Source organism: Hoplias malabaricus, chromosome Y, assembly GCF_029633855.1.
Source record: "Hoplias malabaricus isolate fHopMal1 chromosome Y, fHopMal1.hap1, whole genome shotgun sequence".
Lineage (NCBI taxonomy): Eukaryota > Metazoa > Chordata > Actinopteri > Characiformes > Erythrinidae > Hoplias > Hoplias malabaricus.
The window spans coordinates 43,911,164-43,931,196 of record NC_089820.1 but is presented as its reverse complement, the minus strand read 5'-3'; the positions used below and the strand labels follow the sequence as shown (position 1 = coordinate 43,931,196).

Sequence of the window (20,033 nt, the reverse complement as noted above, 5' to 3'; positions counted from 1 at the left end):
AAATGGTCTCATGGGAACAGTACATCACTCCTCCATTAACCTCGTGGAAAATTCAGAGTTAATTATGATCCTGTCATTAAATGCAAAGACGTGCTGCTGTAAACATTTTTTTCCCCTGTGTTGGCTTTCATTTAGCTTCGGTCTGTCAATTAACATGTTCTGAGCGAATGGACACACTTATCACTGAAAGCTTTTTTAACAGCCAATGGCATGAGACCATTTGCAAGAGCTATTAATTTCCATTGCATTTTTATTTCCATGTCTATAGAAAGGCTGTTGAGCACGCCTCATTCATATCACCCACAGATAATTGTACTGCCCTTACAAAATCAGCAGAATTTGTACAAATACAAATATGTATTAGAGTAGCAAATGAAATGAGTGAATTGTTTTTACAGATACATATTTCTTGAGGGCAAAAATGTGACACAGTAAATAAGTAAAAAAAAAATAATACTGCCATACTTCAGCTTAAGGTTTGTTTTTGTGGTTTATGTGGTTTCATTCATTTCTTTCATCTTCTGTAACAGCATCAAACTAGTCAGGGGCTGTAGGCTAAAAGGAATCATTGGGTGCAAGGCAAGAACACATCATGGACAGAGCACAGTCTCTTAAAGGGCATTGCACCCTTACCTAGGCCCACACACATTGGCACTTGTGAAAAAGTTCATAGCAACACCACCTAGCAACATGTGATGTTGGACTGCTCGGGGGATAAAATGGAGTACCCTGAGGAAAACCATGCTGACACAGGTACAACAAACACATCTCCTCACAGAGAGCGCCCTGAGCCAAGGAATGAACCCAGGACCACAAGACTCAGAAGTCGCATGGCAGTAAACTTCAGAGCAAAATTCAGAGTCAGACAAGTTGCCTTCCATTTACCACATAAGTCACATGTCAGAGATAGGAATGACGTCACACCCGAGCCGACCACGTTCCACTTTAATATTCAGAAAACCCTGTTGCCTAGGTTTTAATTGTTAGTTTGTTCCCAGTTAGCACTATTGGAACTCTATGGAAACACAGCAGTTGGACAGTACTGTGTCTATGACTAATGTAATGAGACACAGATAGAAGCACTAATAAATAGGGTAAAACTGCTGCTTTTACATACATTTTGGATTCTGAGTTTGGGGTTGGTGAGGCTCTCCCAACTTTATGAGTAGAAAATCTGAGTACTGGGAGGGTTCTAATTTCCTTCAAATGGAATGCATCACAAAATACAAATTATGCTACATGTGAGCCTTCAACACAATTACATATCAATAGCAACTCCTCAAACTTGAGTTAATAACTGACAAGTAACTTAACCCCCCACACTGGACAAAGCAGGTATATTGGTGAGGTTTACTTAATGGTAGCCTTAAAGCATTTAGCCATATTCACCATTTAGCTCCTTAATGACCTCACAATTCAGAGGATAGAATATGACAAACTGTATTTGGTTTCAAACAACCCATTAAATATTTTCATAGAGAAATAGAGCATCATTCTGGAATTCATTGTATGGACATTGGGTCAAATACAAAATGGAACCACAGTGTAAGCAGCACATACAAGTTATGGACACTGGAAATGTTTTGGATGATTGGCTGCATGGGAGTGTTTTGTAAAACTCTATATTTTAGGCATATATATAAATTACATTTTTGGCTAAACCATAGCTCTTAGGTAAGCAGCTGTTTGGCTTTGGGATAAACATCATCAAGAACAACAACAACAACAACATGTGGATTTCCTGGATGACTGCTTCAACCTCTGGCTCACAAGTGATCAGTGATATATATTTATATATCTATTTCTGACATGACAAACATGCTGAACGCCAGCGCAGTGAAACACAAGCTATAATTAGCCACGCTAAATCACCATGCTAGCTCATCCAAGGTCATGACAGCACTGGAGTGTTCTCAGCCACTTATGTGCCAATAATTTTGGCTTCTATGCATAATTAAAGATGGTAAATTATGGAGATTTAATAGCTTGGACGTTTCTCAGAGCTCATTTATTAACACATATAAAGCCTATGGAATTGGATTGTAATATATATCCAAAACATTTTGGACACATCTTATAATGAGCTTTATGTATCACTGACTAAGGACAGTGTGTATAGCCTCTGTAGGAAAATATGAAATTAAATAGGATAGTTCTGCATAACAAACAGCATTCCAACTTGTCCCAAAGGTACTGGATGTAGGTCAATCACTCCTGAGAACACAGTTCCTCTCTCAACTGCCCAATACTGGCAGCACTGAGCACGGTGTTCCAGAGCAGCCCAATTCATTTCATGCTTTTCAATGGAGATTATACACATAGTGGAGTGACACTTCATAAGAGGTCTTTGCAATTATTAACCTTTATTTCCAGCGTAGTAATGTGGATATTTATTTTGTTTTATTAAATAAGAAACCCTCAAACTGCATTCCTGAATATGGGCAAAAAATATTTTGGAGGAGTATCCGTTCATCCTTAATCTTTTTTTCTCTTTGCCCAGGATGGTGTAGGTGGCTTAGTGAAGTCTCATCTTCAAAAGGAAAACCTCATATCAAAGTGAGTTTTTTTTTTTTTTTTTTTTTTTAAAGGGAACTCTCACAAAAGGTATGACTTTTAAGTGTCCATTACAAGAGCTATCTACCTTTAATGTTGGGGATGAAGTGGGTCAAAAACCTCTACAAGTATTCTACGGATTCCCCTCAGGCCGAGCACTGGAAAGTGCTCTCCTGCTTTCACATGTGATTCATAATTCACAACCTTCACAGAAAAGCTTCATATTCTCCAGATGGAGTGAAGCTTCCTTCACACAAACACAATGACAAGACTGCCACGTCCACTTACTTCCAGGTTTTACTTTTAGGAGACAATTAGATATGTTTCATACGATGGCCCAGAGTGGCAAAACACTACAGGGTTTAGGAAACAACAGAAAATGTTAGAAAATAACATTATTAAAGAGTGCACAAAAATATTATGGTTAAGGATGGTGTTGGTTGGTTACATTTCTGACACAACCACGTGTTTCAGGTGGAGAGGAAAAACAGCAGTGCTTAAGGAGAAAATAAGAGATAACACCACAAAAACAATGAAGAAAATGCTAAAATATTATACAAGAACACAAAAAAATGTTAAGGTTAAGACTGCTGTTAAGTTTGATGTTTCTTACGCACACAACATCTTTTAAAAAGCAAACAAAAATCAAGGTAAATCACAAAAGCCAACATAAAAGAACACTACAATATTAAGAGCAAAACAAAAACATGAATGATGATGATTTGTATGTATAGTGGCTTAGAGAGACAAAGCACAAGAACATTCAATTCAATTAAAGATATTCATTAATTCATTCATTCGTCCGTAACCGCTTACCCAGTTCAGGGTCAAGGTGGGTCCAGAGCCCACCCAGAATCACTGGGCACAAGGCAGGAACACACCCTGGAGGGATCACCAGTCCTTCACAGGGCGACAGACACACACACCTAGGGACACTTTTTTTGGAATCACCAATCCACTTATCGATGTGTGTTTTTGGACCGTGGAAGGAAACTGGAGCACCCGGAAGAAACCCACACGAACACAGGGAGAACACACCAAACTCCTCACTGTCAGTCACCCAGAGCGGGACCTGAACCCATAATCTCCACGTCCCTGGAGCTGCAACACTACCTGCTGTGCCACCGTGCCGCCCCAATTAAAGATATAATTAGTAATGCAAACCAAAAAGAAAAAAAGTGAACTCTAGCAGCCCTCCTATGTCTGATCCATTCATACCATCACAAAACATACCACCACCACCATGTCAGTATCACTGCAGCACTTAGAATGATCTACCACCCAGTTCACATTTGCTCTGTGGTGGTCCTGTGGGTATCCTGACCCTTGAAGAGCAGGGTGAAATGGGGATATGAAAGCATGCAGAGAAACAGGTGGACTACTGTCTGCAATTGTAGATCTACAAAGTGCTGCTGTATGATCAGAGGAGCAAGGCAGATAGAAAGGCAGGTCCAAATCCAGATTTTATATATACAGTATATAGTGTGTGTGTGTGTGTGTGTTGAACCAGCCTTTCATAGCTTGCCCATGAAATCTGAGCCTGTGAGAAAATGTACTAAACATATTTTAAGGGAAGCATATGGGATTTGAAATTTCTCGGGACTGAGTTCTCAGCTCAAGTGAAGCTTCACCAAACACACTTCCCTCCGACAGGGTCCTTCAGCTGACTTCAAACAGATAACGCTGCTATCACTCTGTCTCAGCTGCTTTAATTAGCGCTACGCTTGTACAGCATCGGAATCAAAACAGCCTTTAGCTTCTGCCGCCAGCACACACTGTGGATATGGATGAACTGTGAGGAACCTATCGCTAATATAACACAAGAAGAGCAGGTAAAATGTCAATAACAACAGAAAACAGTCATTTGTACATGCACTTTGACCTGTATTTATACTAAATTAACACCCAAACATGATACTTAATTTGTATCCTCACTCTGCAATTGAGACAGGGAATATATATATATATATATTTTTACACAAACTTTGTGACATGTTCCAGGTGATATTTTGTGGCTTGAGATTATAACCAGCTTCCTGGGAAGGCCTAGTCCATTAGGGCTGGCCCCAAGTATTCAGGTATTCAAATGTTTGTTTGTTGGGTACGTATTCGGTTTATAATTTTGAGATTCCGATATTCAGTTTTTTTGGATAAATGTGGTTATTGATAAAGGCAACGCTGCTCTTAACCCACATACAAGTTCTACAACATAAAAGTCTTTGTGCAAATGAAGCCTAAAACAGCCTAACATGCTAAAACAACACACAACGACACCGCAGTTCATTTTGTCAGCTTTGTGCCTGAAATTAGAGCACCTCCGCTCAAACTGGTTAAATAGTGTTTACTCTGTGCCCTTAGTTTGTGAGCTAGTTAGCAGGTTATTAAGCGTAGGTAGTGAGCAAAGCCACACTGTAAGCCACAGCACAGACTGGAGACAGGGCTATTAAAGCCAAAGCTCCGAAGCCCTAAAAATGGTATTCGGGACAGCCCTATAGTCCATTATGAACATGAATTTAGGTGTTTCACCCTCTACATCACCTATTTTTATCAAAAGATGCAGATACATCTCTGTGTACAATGATATGGCGATGAATGTGCAGTGTATTTGTGCTACATAACATTTTTAATAAAAACACCCCAAAAAACACAGACTTATAGGTGGATCTTCTGTCTCCAGATGATTATCCACTGCTGATAAAAGAAAATGGGATGGAACATTGGTTAAACATATTCCTGCTTTCACTTACTCTACCTAACAGCTTTTCACTATTTGGAACTGGACTCTGTGAAAGGTGCAATAACTTGAGCCTTAATTCATTTTGTGAAGCAGTTAAATCTGTTATCACCCTCGGTGTGAATTAATGACATGTTTTTCTATCTCCCAAAGGTCGACTAGAGGCACTAGACTAACATGAGTTACAGTGGCATCTAAGCTCCTGGTGAATATCAGCATCCAGATTTTATTTTTCTTTTCCAGAGGATAAGTTCTATCTCTCTCCGTTTCAGCCACTCGCAGAAAACAAAGCAGGGTGAGATGTGGGGGATTTGCTGTGGAAATGGAGCAGATCAGGCTAATTTGCAGAGCCACTGACGTGATGCTACTTAAAATGGAACTAATTAGCAACACAGTTGGACACACACTGTCCCGGGTCCAGAATCCAACAACATGAACCTGACCCCAACTTAATACTGCAGTAAAAAAACAAAACAAAAACAAAAAAAAACAATTAATACATTTTAAAAATAAATAATGGTCACCCAAGTAAGGTCATATAAGGTCATCATACCCAATGTCAAGAGTCCATACCAAAAAAAGTATTTTGTTCTTTCGCATGACACAATGACACATGTAAAGTTATTTTAAAGGTAGGTATGTTACGGGATGAATGGGTGGTGGAGCAGAGCTCCTGTTATTCCTTTTATACATTTATAAGAAATGATTATAAATAGGTGCAGAGTGTTAATGTGTTGGGGTGCTTTGTGCATTAACTGTGACAGCTTTAGGCTGGATTTGAACCAGTAGCCCCGTGCAACAAGGAGCAAGGCTTTACCACAGCTCTACAGTGGGAGTGGGAAAGCAGGTGGACTCAAAATGGAGGTTTGAAAAAAGGCGGGAACGGCAAACAAAGGCATCTACAAACTAAGGAGTACCATAATAATAACAAACTAAAAATCAGCCTTGACACTGAAACTCTAACTAAAGTGTACTTTTTCTTTACTTTACAGAAATAAAATGAACTTAAAGCCAGGGAGCTGAACCCTTTAAGTTCAGCTCAACCTTGTCTTTTAAACTTTCTAAACTTAGCTATAATTATTTAGTTACAATGTTTTTCTTCGATTAGACGTTCTGCTACTTCCTCTTTACTTTTGCTTTCCTTTACATCTTCTGCTATGTACTATAACATCTGCCCCTATAAAGCAGCACAGCACTGAACTGTGGTTTGAGTTTTTATACAGAGCCCAGCAGGTGTGTCTGATCAGCCTCAATCAGCACTAATTAGTGCTTGGGCTTCTGGGATACTGAGTTTTGAGAGCTGCTGCCAGCTTCTCTTTAACTGCACCGCCCAGACCCCTTGCTGGTGAGTGGCGGCGTGAACCGTCCTCTTATAATGTATAATTAAAGGTAAGTCAGCTATGCAACAGACAAGGTAATTATTGCTCATGGTGATATAGTTTGGTTATGGCTGTGTATAACTTTATAATATACCAGAAATACATAATACACCACTAAAGCAAATAGCAAATCTTCCCTCCCCTCTGAAAATAATGGTAAAACAGATAACACCACGTCACATAACTTTCCATCAGCAGGTTCTTTTTAAAGACAGATGTTTATAAATTGTTCAGTTCTAGACAATGCTGCATTAAATTAAAAGTTGCAGAAGGTTAGTCAAACAAGTCTCTCACATTTTCAGTGAACCTGTCAGATGAGGAAATGTGGATGCGGTTTTGGCAAATGGTGCAAACCAAGAAGATTTATACTGTTTCTGTTTTTATTAATCCAGGAAAGTGCACATAAAGAAAATGAATGCATTTAATATGCAGAGTAACACCCACTTTAATGTTAAATCTCTTCAAATATTTAGTGTTTAACAGGCTTTTTACTAGAGGCACACGTGTGCCCCTATGACTGGTAAGCAAGCAGAGGGGTGCAGAAGGTGTCCCTTTAAACTCAGCATGCAACAAATAGTCGAGAAACACCCCTGCCTCAAACAAAAGAATCTGACTCTCTCTCATTGAAGAATACCATTAAAATGTTCAGACATCTAGTATCAAGCCCCTCTCACAAAAGTAGACACTGTTACTGCAACAAAAAGGAACTGGATAAGCAAGTCTCCAAAATATTTTGGCCATAAAATTTGTCTATGTATTTACATTGCTACTGATATTGAATGATTTTGAAGAACTCACAGGCCATAGCTGAAAAAAAAACAATATCATACCTAAGTTGATGTATGTTTTTTTTCTCCAGTGAAGAGTCTGAAGGAACTGGTTGGCAATACTCCTTATAGTCTAATATCCTAAATAAATAAAATGCTAATTTGTTAAGGGTGTTTAACAGTATATAAAGCAAACAATTACTTTAGCCAGGTAAAGAAATGTCCCTGTAAGTTATAAATGCAGTCTTTTCCACCAGTACAATACAATTGTGTTGTATGTATTATATATAATATTTTTGCCTAAAATAATTGCATAAAATATAACTACACTCTACAATCACTCCCCAATGTATCAGGCCCACAGACCAAATGGGTGCCCTTTGTAAAAAATTATCCACCCAACAGTGTCCAGAACATGACCCACACAAACTTTTCTGACTTTACATCTACGTGGAGGACGACTCCAGCAGCACTGATGTGTCTGATCCATTTGTATCATTGCAGCAAACACTAACACACCACTGTTATGTTAGTGTCACTGCAGCGCTGAACATTATCCACCTTCCAAATCTGCTCTGTGGTGGTCCAGTGGGGGTCCTGACCCTTATAGAAAGGGGGAAATGGAGCTAATGAATTATGCAGAGCAACGGATAGACTGCAGTTTGTAATTGTAGAACTACTAAGCGTTCCTACATGGTCAGTGGAGCTGAGAGAATGTGTAGAAACAAAGAGGTTTTGTAATGTTAAGGTGTATAGAGTTTTTAAATGTCAAAGTTTAAAGTAAAGCCAAAACCATTCAGCTCAATTAAAGTGTGCAAAAGAAACACAAGGACAGTATCCAGATTAAAGCACGTACACCCACACCTACACACACATCACACACACACACACACATACACATACACACATCACACCCATAGAACACAGTGCAAGGTGTGGATTAGTGATGGCTTAAGTAAATCCCTCAATAAATTAACCACTGTTCTTCAAGCAGCTTCATAAGTAATCATCATGAACAAACATGCTCTCTATCTCTCTGTTTATTTCACTGTGTTTTCTCTCTCCCCATCACTCCAGAGGATGGCTTCACTGTTCCACAGGCCCAATGCTAGGGTACTTTACCCCTCTTTAGTATGGACCACTGTCAGAGCATCCCCTTTCATTCCCTTGTTTTATCCTTTAGAGATTATACACATTGAATATCTATGTGTACAGTGGGTTAACTTTAAAGTAGGTAAATTCACTCGTTATAGGTGTGTTTAGGCCGAATCGAACATAAATGAAGCTGCCAAAATGTGTGTCCCCTTAATGTTGAGACACATCATCCTCAAACTTAGCCACACAAACACAGAATATAATTATAGCTCATACACTTACACACACACACACAAAAAAAAAAAAAACACTGTACGCACGCGCGCGAACGCACACACGTTTAAAAGCAGTGCTGACTCCACTGGGAAGAAGCTGCTGCTGAATGTGAACTTTATAAAACAATAGCAGCGTCTGTGTTTTCATCCATTCTCTCTCTCCCTTTCTTTCTCACTCTCTCAATTCCTATCTCTCTCTCTCTCTCAGGAGAGACACAATCCTTAAAACAAGACAAAACAAAACAAAACAAAACAAAAAAGAATAAAGTAAAACACAGCCGTCATCGTTTTCTGAAAGCAGCACTTCATAATTAATGTAAGGCTAAGTCCACTAGCGCAATAATCCTCACTCCAATAAGAGAGTAAAAAAGCATTCTTTACAGGCTGGGTGCACAAAGCTGGAGGCTGGAATGCTTCATTAGCAAACTAAGCTACAGGGGGTTGCTACTGGATAGATAGATAGAGTGAGAGAGAGAGAGAGAGAGAGAGAGAGAGAGAGTGTCACTGAATTAGCTTCAGCTGGGCTGGTCACAGATGTTCAACAGCCATTGTATAATCTCTACTGAACGACATGAAATGCAATACCCTTGAACAGCTGCACATGAGGCTAAGTTCAGCCTACCTAATGTCTAGAGCTCACCAGAAGTGCACAAATATGTGGAGTACTGTAACTGTGTTCTCTGGAGTAGTAGGGCTCCAACTAATACCTCTTGGACAAATTTGAATCCAGCACTGATCATCCAGCATCAATACCTGACCAAACTGACAATTCCCTGCCTGATGCTGCCGTCAAATCCTCACAGCAATGTTCCAGCATCTAGTATAAAGCCTGCCCAAAAGAGTAGAGACTGTTATAGCAGTAAAGAGGAACAAACACCTGATGTATATCCTCCATTTCTGAAGGAGCTGGTGTCTGCATGCCTTTGGCCTAATAATGAAAAAAGAAGATGGAATTGGGAGACTTTGACCAGTGGAATGTAAGTAAGGGCATTGGTTAAGCACGTGTCCTGGTGATGTAATTACACATCATCATGGGACTGTGTGTGTGTGTGTGTGTGTGTGCGCGCGCATATGTGTCTGAAGCCCTCAGGGTGGGAGGAGCCTTCTGTGAGTAACCCAACCGAATCCATGGAGACATGAACCTAACAATTACACACACACACACACACACACACAGGTCTCTGGGGAGTTGGCTGTGGGATGTTTTTTCTCTCTGAAATGTGCCACGCTGGATTTCTCTTTTACATTAGGCGTCCAATGGGGTCTGAAATTGAATTAAACTGAATTAAATGAAAGCAGACAAAAAAGAAAAAGGGAGTGAAAATAAAGAGATAAGACATTAATTACTAACAACAGGGACCAGGGAGGAAATGTGTTTTTAAGGATACACTGCTAAAGATGTGTTATTGAGGATTCAGTGTTCAGGATCCCTTGCTCAAGAAATGTTGTTAAGAACACATTGTTAAGGACATGTTTCCCAGGAAATTGTGTTATGTATGTGGTTAATTACTGCTGGGAGAAATTACTGCATATTAATATCTTGATTAATTGAACATTTTACCTTAATTATGATTAATGATATATATTTTTTCTGCCCTCATGGTTCACTGACAAGTCTTGTACTGTAAATAGGCTCGAGTATTACAGTATTAACATTTCTGGGAGCTTGTCAGTCTCTTTTTTGAGTCATGAACTGTTCACGTTGTGTGCTTTAAGTGTTGAAACAGTGTTGTATTTTTCTCAGCGTTTACATTTGACTTCTTTATGTTCAGTGTCATCCTCACTAAAGTCAAAACTTGTCTAAATGACTGACAGTATTTTTTTTTAGTACAAGCTGCTTGAGTTGCTTAGTTGGACTTAAAAAAACATTGAGGGGAAATTGAAAGAAAAATCAATAGAAATTATTATGTGGAATAGAGGGCGGCACGGTGGCGCAACAGGTAGTGTCACAGTCACACAGCTCCAGGGACCTGGGGGTTGTGGGTTCAAGCCCCGCTTCGGGTGACTGTCTGTGAGGAGTTTGGTGTGTTCTCCCTGTGTCTGCGTGGATTTCCTCCGGCTTCCTCCCACGGTCACAAAACACACGTTGGTAGGTGGATTGGTAACTCAAAAAGTTCCCATATGTGTGAGTGTGTGTGTTAACCTCTGAACGACCCCCTCCAGGGTGTATTCCCACCTTGTGCCCAATGAATGCAGGTAGGCTCTGGACCCACCGCGACCCTGAACTCGATAAGCGGTTACAGATAATGAATAAATGAATGTTGATTATAAGTTCTGAATGTAGATTTCCATTCATTTTACAGCCATACAGTTAAGGCTGTGTTGTATAGGACACTTTGTTTAAGATGTATTTTTGAGGATATGTTAAAGACCTGTCACTAAGTTTGCATTGTTAAGGACATGTTGTTAAGGACTTGTTAATAACTACACCTTTTTAAAGATGTGTTGTTTTAAGGACAAGCCTGGTGGCACGGAGTGAACACCAAAATGCTACTCCAGCCATTCAGCAACATGAAACATGAATGAATGTTCAGTTGTGGAAAATGGGTAGGACATGTCCCCTTTTAAGGTTGTGTTGTTAAGAATGTGTTGTAAAGGCTGCTTTGTTAAGGAGACATTGTTTAGGGTGTGTAAAATTCACATTGACAGGGATGCGTCGTTAAGGATGTGTTATTAAGAAAGCATTGTTAGGTTTTTTGTACATTTGGCTCTCTGAGGAACACATAGACCTATTTTCACTGAAGTAAGCCCTATCAGTGAATTTGAAAATTTGAACATTGGTTAAACATAGGATTATGAATAAATCTATAAACAGCTGGTTAGTAGTTTCATACATAACTAGATTAAAACAGAATACAACCTATAAGTGCTATCCTTCACCAGCTAAGTCAGGAGAAGGTTTCGGTTCAGGTTTTTTCTGGCATTTTTCCAGTGTCCCCTTGAGGTCCATCACATATCAAACAGACCCAAGATAGAGAGAGAAAGAATGAGAGAGAGAGAGAGAGAGAGAGAGAGAGAGAGAGAGAGAGAGAGAGAGAGAGAGAGACAGAAGGAGAGAGAGAGGAAATACTTGTCTGATGACTGAATTCCTCCGAGTTGTTGCAGTGGAGAATGCAATTTAAAAGCAGCCAAAAGCTAATGTGCTAACGCTAACACAAACAAAACAGGAATCTCATATCATCCACTTCCTGCTGAGGAGGCCCAAATACAAAACACCTGGAATTTGGTCTCCAGGGAAGCATGCTAACATGCATCCGTGCTAAGACATACATTCTTTAACAAATCAGTGATACAACTGGAAATTAGCCAAACAGTTAGGAAAAATCCATTTCACTCATTGCCCAACTTTTCACAAATATAGCTGACTTTCCAAGGCATACAATGGGGGATTTTACACCCCCCTTGTTGACTCCTGAAACTGGGTGTAGTGATATTCATTCAAAGGTATTGGTTAGAATTTCACTCCAAATAATGCATTTCTACTGCTTCATAAATGTATAGCCCTATGACAGAATTTTTGCTCTGACCATGGTGACTGTAGGCTCACTGGAAGTTGCTCTGGAGCAGCTTTCATACATTTATATGGTGATAAACAGTGTTTCTTTTGCCCTTGTTTTTTTAATTGTGTATATTGAAAGTGATTCCTCAAACAAGTCAGAAATTGGGATGGGGGACTTGAGTGGCTGAGTGGTGCAGTGGTCTCAGTGGTCATCATCTGAAGTCAGCAGAAGATTGCCTACTGGATCCTTGGTGTTGGTTCTGGCATCCAAGGATGGCGGCCCCAGAGATCACAGTCTCGCTATCCCTGGGTGGGTATGGCCTTTTCTATTCCTTCATTCCAAGCCCATCCTTTCCCATCCCTAAACCTGATTGATTAGAGGAATCGTTTACTCATTCCAATGCCATGGCGCTAACAGCAATTTGAAAAAATGTGTCAGCTGGCCTCACAAGTCCCAGAGGAAGTATTTGCTTCTCATTGTGTGATACTGATGCAATTTGGCTAATATAATTAGGGAGTAAATTGTGAATAAAACAAGAAACAAACAAACAAAAGTTTTTTCAATTTTTCATAAGCTGTGACAAAAACATCTTCAGAAAGTGAGCTGGATCATTAAGGATAAGTTGTTAAGGCACTAAATTTGTTAATGGCACTAAAGATTTGTTAAGTAAATATTGCATGGGCACTATCATCAGGAGATGGCAAGTTCAGTCCCTGGTAATTCCTCAGCAATCCAAGACTAGGAGTCCTAGATAGCACAACTGGCCTCACTCTCTTACTGGGTAGGATGACCCCCTCTCCCCTGTCTCTTTGCTTACAGTGCTAGAAGACATAGCAGCTGATATAACAGATCTGTATAGTGTATTTTCTCCTCCGGGACAGAAAGTTTAAGCTGTCCAGCACGTGTTTGCCATCACCATAGCAAGACTGGTGGCAATGTGTTTTATTGGGGAAGACTCACTGACATTTCAGGATACATTTCTACAAAGATTTGTGAATAAACAAACATTTTAAAAAGGAGATATTTAGGGCACATTGTTAAGGATACATGAGGCCTACTTAACACATTGTTCAGGATGTGTTGTTTATGATGAACTGTTAAGGATGTGTTGATAAGGATGCATTGTTCAGGATGTATTGTTTACAATGTATTGTTCAGAATGTGTTGTTTATAATGCATTGTTCTGGATGTGTTGTTTATAATGCATTGTTCTGGATGTGTTGTTTACAATGTATTGTCCATGATGTGTTGTTTACAATGGATTGTTCAGGATGTGTTGTTAAGGACTCATTGTTAAGGATGTGTTATATACATTCTATTGTTCAGGATGTGTTGTTTATAATGTATTGTTCAGGATGTGTTGTTTATAATGCATTGTTCAGTATGTGTCGTTTACAATGTATTGTTCAGGATGTGTGGTGTATAATGCATTGTTCTGGATGTGTTGTTTACAATGGATTGTTCATGAAGTTTTGTTCATAATGCATTGTTCAGGATGTGTTGTTTATAATGCATTGTTCAGGATGTGTTGTTTATAATACATTGTTCAGGATGTGTTGTTTATAATGTATTGTTCAGGATGTGTTGTTTACAATGTATTGTTCAGGATGTGTGGTATATAATGCATTGTTCTGGATGTGTTGTTTACAATGGATTGTTCATGAAGTGTTGTTCATAATGTATTGTTCAGGACGTGTTGTTTATAATACATTGTTCAGGATGTGTTGTTGATGAAGCATTGTTCAGAATGTGCTGTTAAGTAAGAAAACTCTGAGACAGCAGGCCTCTGGCTCTCTGTATAAGATGTGTTCAGTTATTTTTATGTATGTAATTAATTTGTTATATTTTTAAAATAATATAATTTATTTTACTTAAATAAAAAAGGAACAATTGCTATGTGTTACATTTATTTATACTGCCACCTAGCCACTGTAATATAATTAAGCTAATGCCATGATTACCCTGGTTGAATCTGATGGAACAGATGTGGCATATGACTGCTGCACCATTTAAGGTGGATTGGCACAAGAATGTAACTGTAGATGAATACAAAACTCAGATATCAGAATGCATTTGGTACACAATTTAGGTTTATCAAGACCAAGAATATAACTGATGCAAAGTTTAATGTGGATCAGAAAATTTTATTAAAATGCGTAGGTGCAAATATGTCAAGGTTTTTTTGTTTTGTTTAAATAAAAGTATCATATTCATGTTGGCTAAGAACTTTTGAGTCAACTCTAAATTTCAACACACTATTCCTTTTAAGGTGGACAGACAGACAAATGAGATCAGTCCACGCCGTGTGTAAACACCTGTCTGGCCGAGTTTCAGGCTAATCGAGGTCAGGTGAGTGGATTAAACTCTGTTGGTCCTGCCCTGAAGTCCTCGCTGCTCCTGATCCCAGTCTGACACATAACACACACCCCAACCACCACAACCCCCAACTCAAAGACAAACAGGAAAAGACCATGAAGAACAGCATTCCAGACTGTTCCGGCTATAGTCCAACACGTGCAAGTCGAGTATTCTTGGCTGAAACAGCCATAGAACATTATCCGGAATCAAGCCAGTGCCTTCAGTTTCATACAACAGCCTAGGGAACCCACAAAATCAGAGTGTTTTCATTGGGATCTCATAGGTTTGTAGTGTTTAGTATGTTAACCCAAGCCAGACGTCTCCATCTTTAGAGAAACTGGTTTATTTGTCCTTGGGAAAAACTTGGACTCAAGCCACAACCGGCAGCTTTCAGAAACATTTCATTCCCATCACAGCACTCTTCACGCTGAGCCTTCAATGCACTCGGTAAGCACACATATTTCAAATATATGTACATAGAGTTGTTTCTGTTTGAAACGGCAATCCAAGTTGTTATATGTGCCTAAATTTCACTGCTCAGTTGGCCTCTGGAGCAGTGGAACAGTGTTCTCTAGAGTGAGTGACTATGAGTACCTATTAGTCCATCACCAGAACCATGGTTATGTAGCTGACATCAAAGCAATGCTCCTCATAGCAATGCTCCTGTACTTGGGGTAATGCCTTGCCAAATGTGTTTACAGTGTTACTGCAGTAAAGTCATCAGAAAAAATGGCCACATGGCAACTATATGGCCATATAGCGTGTTATATTTATGTCCATTCATTCATTCATCTTCTGTAACTTCTTCATCCTGATCACAGTGGATCTGAAGCCTACCTGGAAACCCTGGGTGCAATGCAGGAAAACACAACTGGACATGGTAACAGTCCATCACAGACCATTACACACACAATCACACTCACTCAGACATTCACACCTATGAACACATTTGCACAGCTAATCCATCTACTCACCTGTGTTTTTGAACTGTGGGAGGAAAGTGGAGCACCCTGAAGAAACCCACAAAGACACTGGGAGAGCACACATTGTAAGAAATAAGAGTCTGTACTGTACTGGTAAAGTGTTGCTCACTATAGGTACAGACATAAAAGTCCATTCAAATCTACAGCAGTGCCCTTAGAATCCAGTTGTGTTCCCTAAATGTACATCACATTCTTTTTTCCAGAAAGAAAGGTGAGTGCACTAAACTCCTCACAGGCAGTGACCCGAGGCAGGGATTAAACTCACAACTCCAGGACCCTGGAGATGTGTGGTAGCGGCACTACCTGACACCCTCACATGAATGTAAATGTCCTGTATCCTATATCAGGCTAGTCTCAAGGTTAATTTGCTCATATTTTCTAAAGTCATTCCCACGATTTGAACAGCGTGTACAAATTACAGTTGTCTCTTGTAAAATGTGAACTATTTATGTATGTGGATGTTCTTTAGAATTTCTGGCAACCCAGTGTGAAAACTCAGCCTGAAAACTTGCCCTTAACCTAACCTAACCCTTACCCTAAACTTAACCCTAACTATAAACATAACTGTAAACATAACACTAGGCTTCAAACTAGCCTGACACAATAGCCACTTTTGTTGAGGTCCATATATTGTCAGAGAAATAATTGTGTTTTTATGCGACCGATATAACGATAGTCCCCTTTAAGAACCAGTGAACTATTAGTGAATATATATCCATCCATTCTTTATCTGTAAGCGCTTATCCAGTTTAGGGTCGTGGGGGGTCCAGAGCCTACCTGGAATCATCGGGCGCAAGGCGTGAATATATATATATATATATATATATATATATATATATCAGACTTTAGAATTAAATTATTAATTCATTCATTGTCTGAAACCGCTTGTCCAGTTCAGGGTTTGCATTGGGTGCGGAGTCAACCCGGAATCACTGGGCGCAAGGCACACACTGGAAGGGGCGCCAGTCCTTCACAGGGCGATACACACTCACACACTCGCACCTCTCAAGAAGAGATGGTGAACTGGCTCTTCATCTTGATGAGAAATGTGTTTTATATAACACAAAAAGGGTTCTATTATTGCAGACTAGACACCAACAATTCAGAGAGAGCCTTTTTGGTGGGAAATTTTCTATATAGAAAACCATAAAACACACATTCTCCATCAGTCTGAAGAACCATGTCATCATGCAAAGAATTATTTATGATTCAGTATGTTCTAAATAGAACCACTGTCTTTAATCAAGAGCCCTTGAAGAATCCTCTTTTTTTCTTTTAAAAAGTGTAGTGTAATCATATCTTACATTGTAATAACAGGCACTTTTTAAAGCCCTGTGGGACAGTATTTAGGTACAGACTCTTGAGGTACACTGACTTTAACGTTACAAAACATGCTGTATTGTACATACAATAGAACGCCACAACAAGAGATAAAACACTGCTAATCAGAGAAGTCTTTATCATGTGCTTCCTTATGGGAAGCAAATATTTCTTCTTCAGTAAGATTCCTGTGTTGTATCAACATTCAATGATTAAAGAGAAATTCCACAAATATTTCTTACAATTTTTTTGTGCATAATGAAATAGCTGAGGTGTAAAAAGTGACTGCGTGGGTTTGGTTTGGTGTGAAATGCTGAGTTCCCACATTTGTTGAAAGTGGTTGGGATAGAGATATTTACCTCTAAAACCTCTCCACAGACAGCAGTTATATTCAGGGTTTAATAGCTGCTCTCCATTCAAAGTGATATGAGGCTAGTCTTATATTAGTGACAGTAAATGTCCAGGAGCCAAATGGAGGCTGAGTGGACTGTTTTGTTTTGTTTTTAGTTTATGGGTATAAAAAAAACATTTGTACACAAACACTTTTCCTTAAAGCCTTATCAAAGTTTTGTTTACACCTCAACCTTTAAACTATACATTTTAAAACATCTGTAGAATTCCACCTTTATGTGTCTTTATAAAAGTTACTTTGTCAGGCCTCTGTAAGTTTTTTACAACATGTTTCTTATGAAGTGTGTTTTATAAAGCATATATTTATGTTTATCTGTTATAAGCTTACAATAAAAATGTGTTAGAGAAATGTGTTATAATGTGTATTATAAGGTGCATTGCAAAGTGTTTCAATGGTTGTTATAAACTGTTATAAAACATGTTGTAACATGTATTGCAGTATTATGAATTGTGAATGGATGTGTTATAATGGTTGTTCCGGTGTTCCATACAGAATGATACATTTTCAATCAATGTTATGTAGTGTGTTATTAAATTGTATTAGGAAATGTGTTATAAAGTGTGTTATGAAGTGTTTTGTAAAGTTTTATATAGAGTGTTGAAGAAAATAGTGAATTGTGTTAAATATAAGGTGTGCTATAAAGGTTTCCTTAGGGACTCCCACTCTTCCCCTCAGTGACAGTCTGAAAGCAGCAGGATCCTTTTCTCTTGAGCCAAATAAATACTGCATCAAGCAGTTAATAAATAGTTTATACAGCAGCAGATTGTGTGTGTGTGTATATATATATATATCTAAAAGGGTGATGCAGAAGGTATTTGCACAGAAGGGTCATGGACAGAGGGGTCACCTCTGCCATGAAACAATCTGCTGCCAACTGCCATCAAAATAAACACACTACACTAAAGGTCAAAGGCTAAAGGACAGACCCCTGCTGTGTCCAGTGCCCATAGCACATGTATATAAATTAAGTATACTATAAAAACGGTTTAATTGTTAAGGCAGTTTATATTACACCTAAAGCATAGCCTTAAGCTCAACTGCTAGTAAAAGATACTAACAAAAATAATACCTAAAATACCAATATTTATACAAATATTAGCTCTATTTAGATTATTTTTCGTTTATTTAAAAGTCTAATAATCCTGTCTTTAGCATTATAATAATGTTGTGTTTAGCACCGTGGCGCAACATGTGTGTGGCTCCAGGGACGTGGAGATTACGGGTTCATGGTGAGTGACTGTCTGTGAGGAGTTTGGTGTGTTCTCCCCGTTTCTGTGTGGGTTTCCTCCGGGTGCTCCGGTTTCCTCCCACAGTCCCAAAATTGGTAGCTGGCTTGGTGACACAAAAGTGTCCCTGGGTGTGAATGTGTGTCGCCCTTTGAAGGACTGGTGTCCCCTCCAGGTGTGTTCCCGCCATGATTCCAGTACGGACCCACCGAAGTCTTGAACTGGATGAATGGTTACAGTCAAACAAATGAATGAATGGTTTAATGATATTTTAGAGTCTGATAATTGTTTGATAAAGAAAATAATAGAATATTGGAATATGATATAATACCAATATAATAAGTATTTATACCAATATAAATACACTGAAATGTCATATAAGAGCAGTGAAATTTGGTCTGATAAATCTGTGTACAACAGTTGTGTAATATATGTAGTATAGACAAATATTACTGTGCAGTGTAATAAAACTGTAATAAATATTCTGCATATAACAATAATTGTAATACGGCCTATACTGTGTATAACAAGTGTGAGTCAAGTGTGTATTTATTTTGAACAAATAAATACAAGATATAGAGCATTAGGTTGATATTGTACAGTTGTGAAGCACAAATAAACAGCAAATGAAGCTTCCTCTCAGCAGCACCGTATTATGTATAAGGTGTAAACTGTCCTTTCCACCTTAAATATTTAAGGTGGAACGGAATACTGGAATAAGAATCCAGGTTCAGCCAGAGAAGTTAATGAGTAAGTTAGTCTAAAAGAAGAAAAAAGAGGGGAAACGAATAGAAAGATAAAAAAGACGCTGTTACAGTAAAAGAGAGGAGAAAGCGAGCGTGTATGAGAGAGAGGGAACGAGAGAGACTGAGGAGAAAAGAATGTTTTTCAGTTCGCTGTGAAAGTTAGACACGATGCTGAAACACACATACACACACAAACATCCTCTCCAGTGCGCGAGAGACTGATTCACACACACACACACACAAAGAAAAGAAAAATGACACACAAAACACACACTTGAAGAGAAAAGAGAACATCTTACCTGCTTGCGCGCTGCGAATGTGCCTATAAACGAGTGTGTTCTTGTCAGTATGAGTGTGTGTATAAATGTGTGTATTTAGTTTGGGCTGCTGCTCTGTCTGATTGTACTCAGCGCTCTGAGAGACCAGTGACGACAGCGAAATGGGAGGAGCGGCAAACCACGCCCACATTCCATAATGTCCCGCCTCTTGGGCTAGGATTGGACAGTGATTTATTTATTTATTTTTATTATTTTTATCTTAAAACAGCATCATTAAAAATGACAAATACCAGACAAACACTTTTTAGAGGTTAAATAGTGGGACTGCAAATAAATTTAATATAGGTAAGTGGCTAAAATGTCAAATTAAAGAAAAAAATATATATATATGTAATATGTATAATATA

At 38.8% G+C, this 20,033-nt stretch overlaps 1 protein-coding gene across 1 annotated transcript in view; it reads right to left on the bottom strand.

Annotated features, from left to right (window-relative positions):
- LOC136678738 (SH3 domain-binding protein 4-A-like) overlaps positions 1–19,733 on the bottom strand; it is a 49,368-nt gene extending 29,635 nt beyond the window's left edge. Inside the window, exon 1 of the mRNA XM_066656859.1 lies at positions 19,648–19,733. The gene's annotated coding sequence lies outside the window, so the exon portion shown is untranslated. The remainder of the gene's footprint in view (positions 1–19,647) is intronic.
- Between the last annotated feature and the right edge of the window lie 300 nt (positions 19,734–20,033).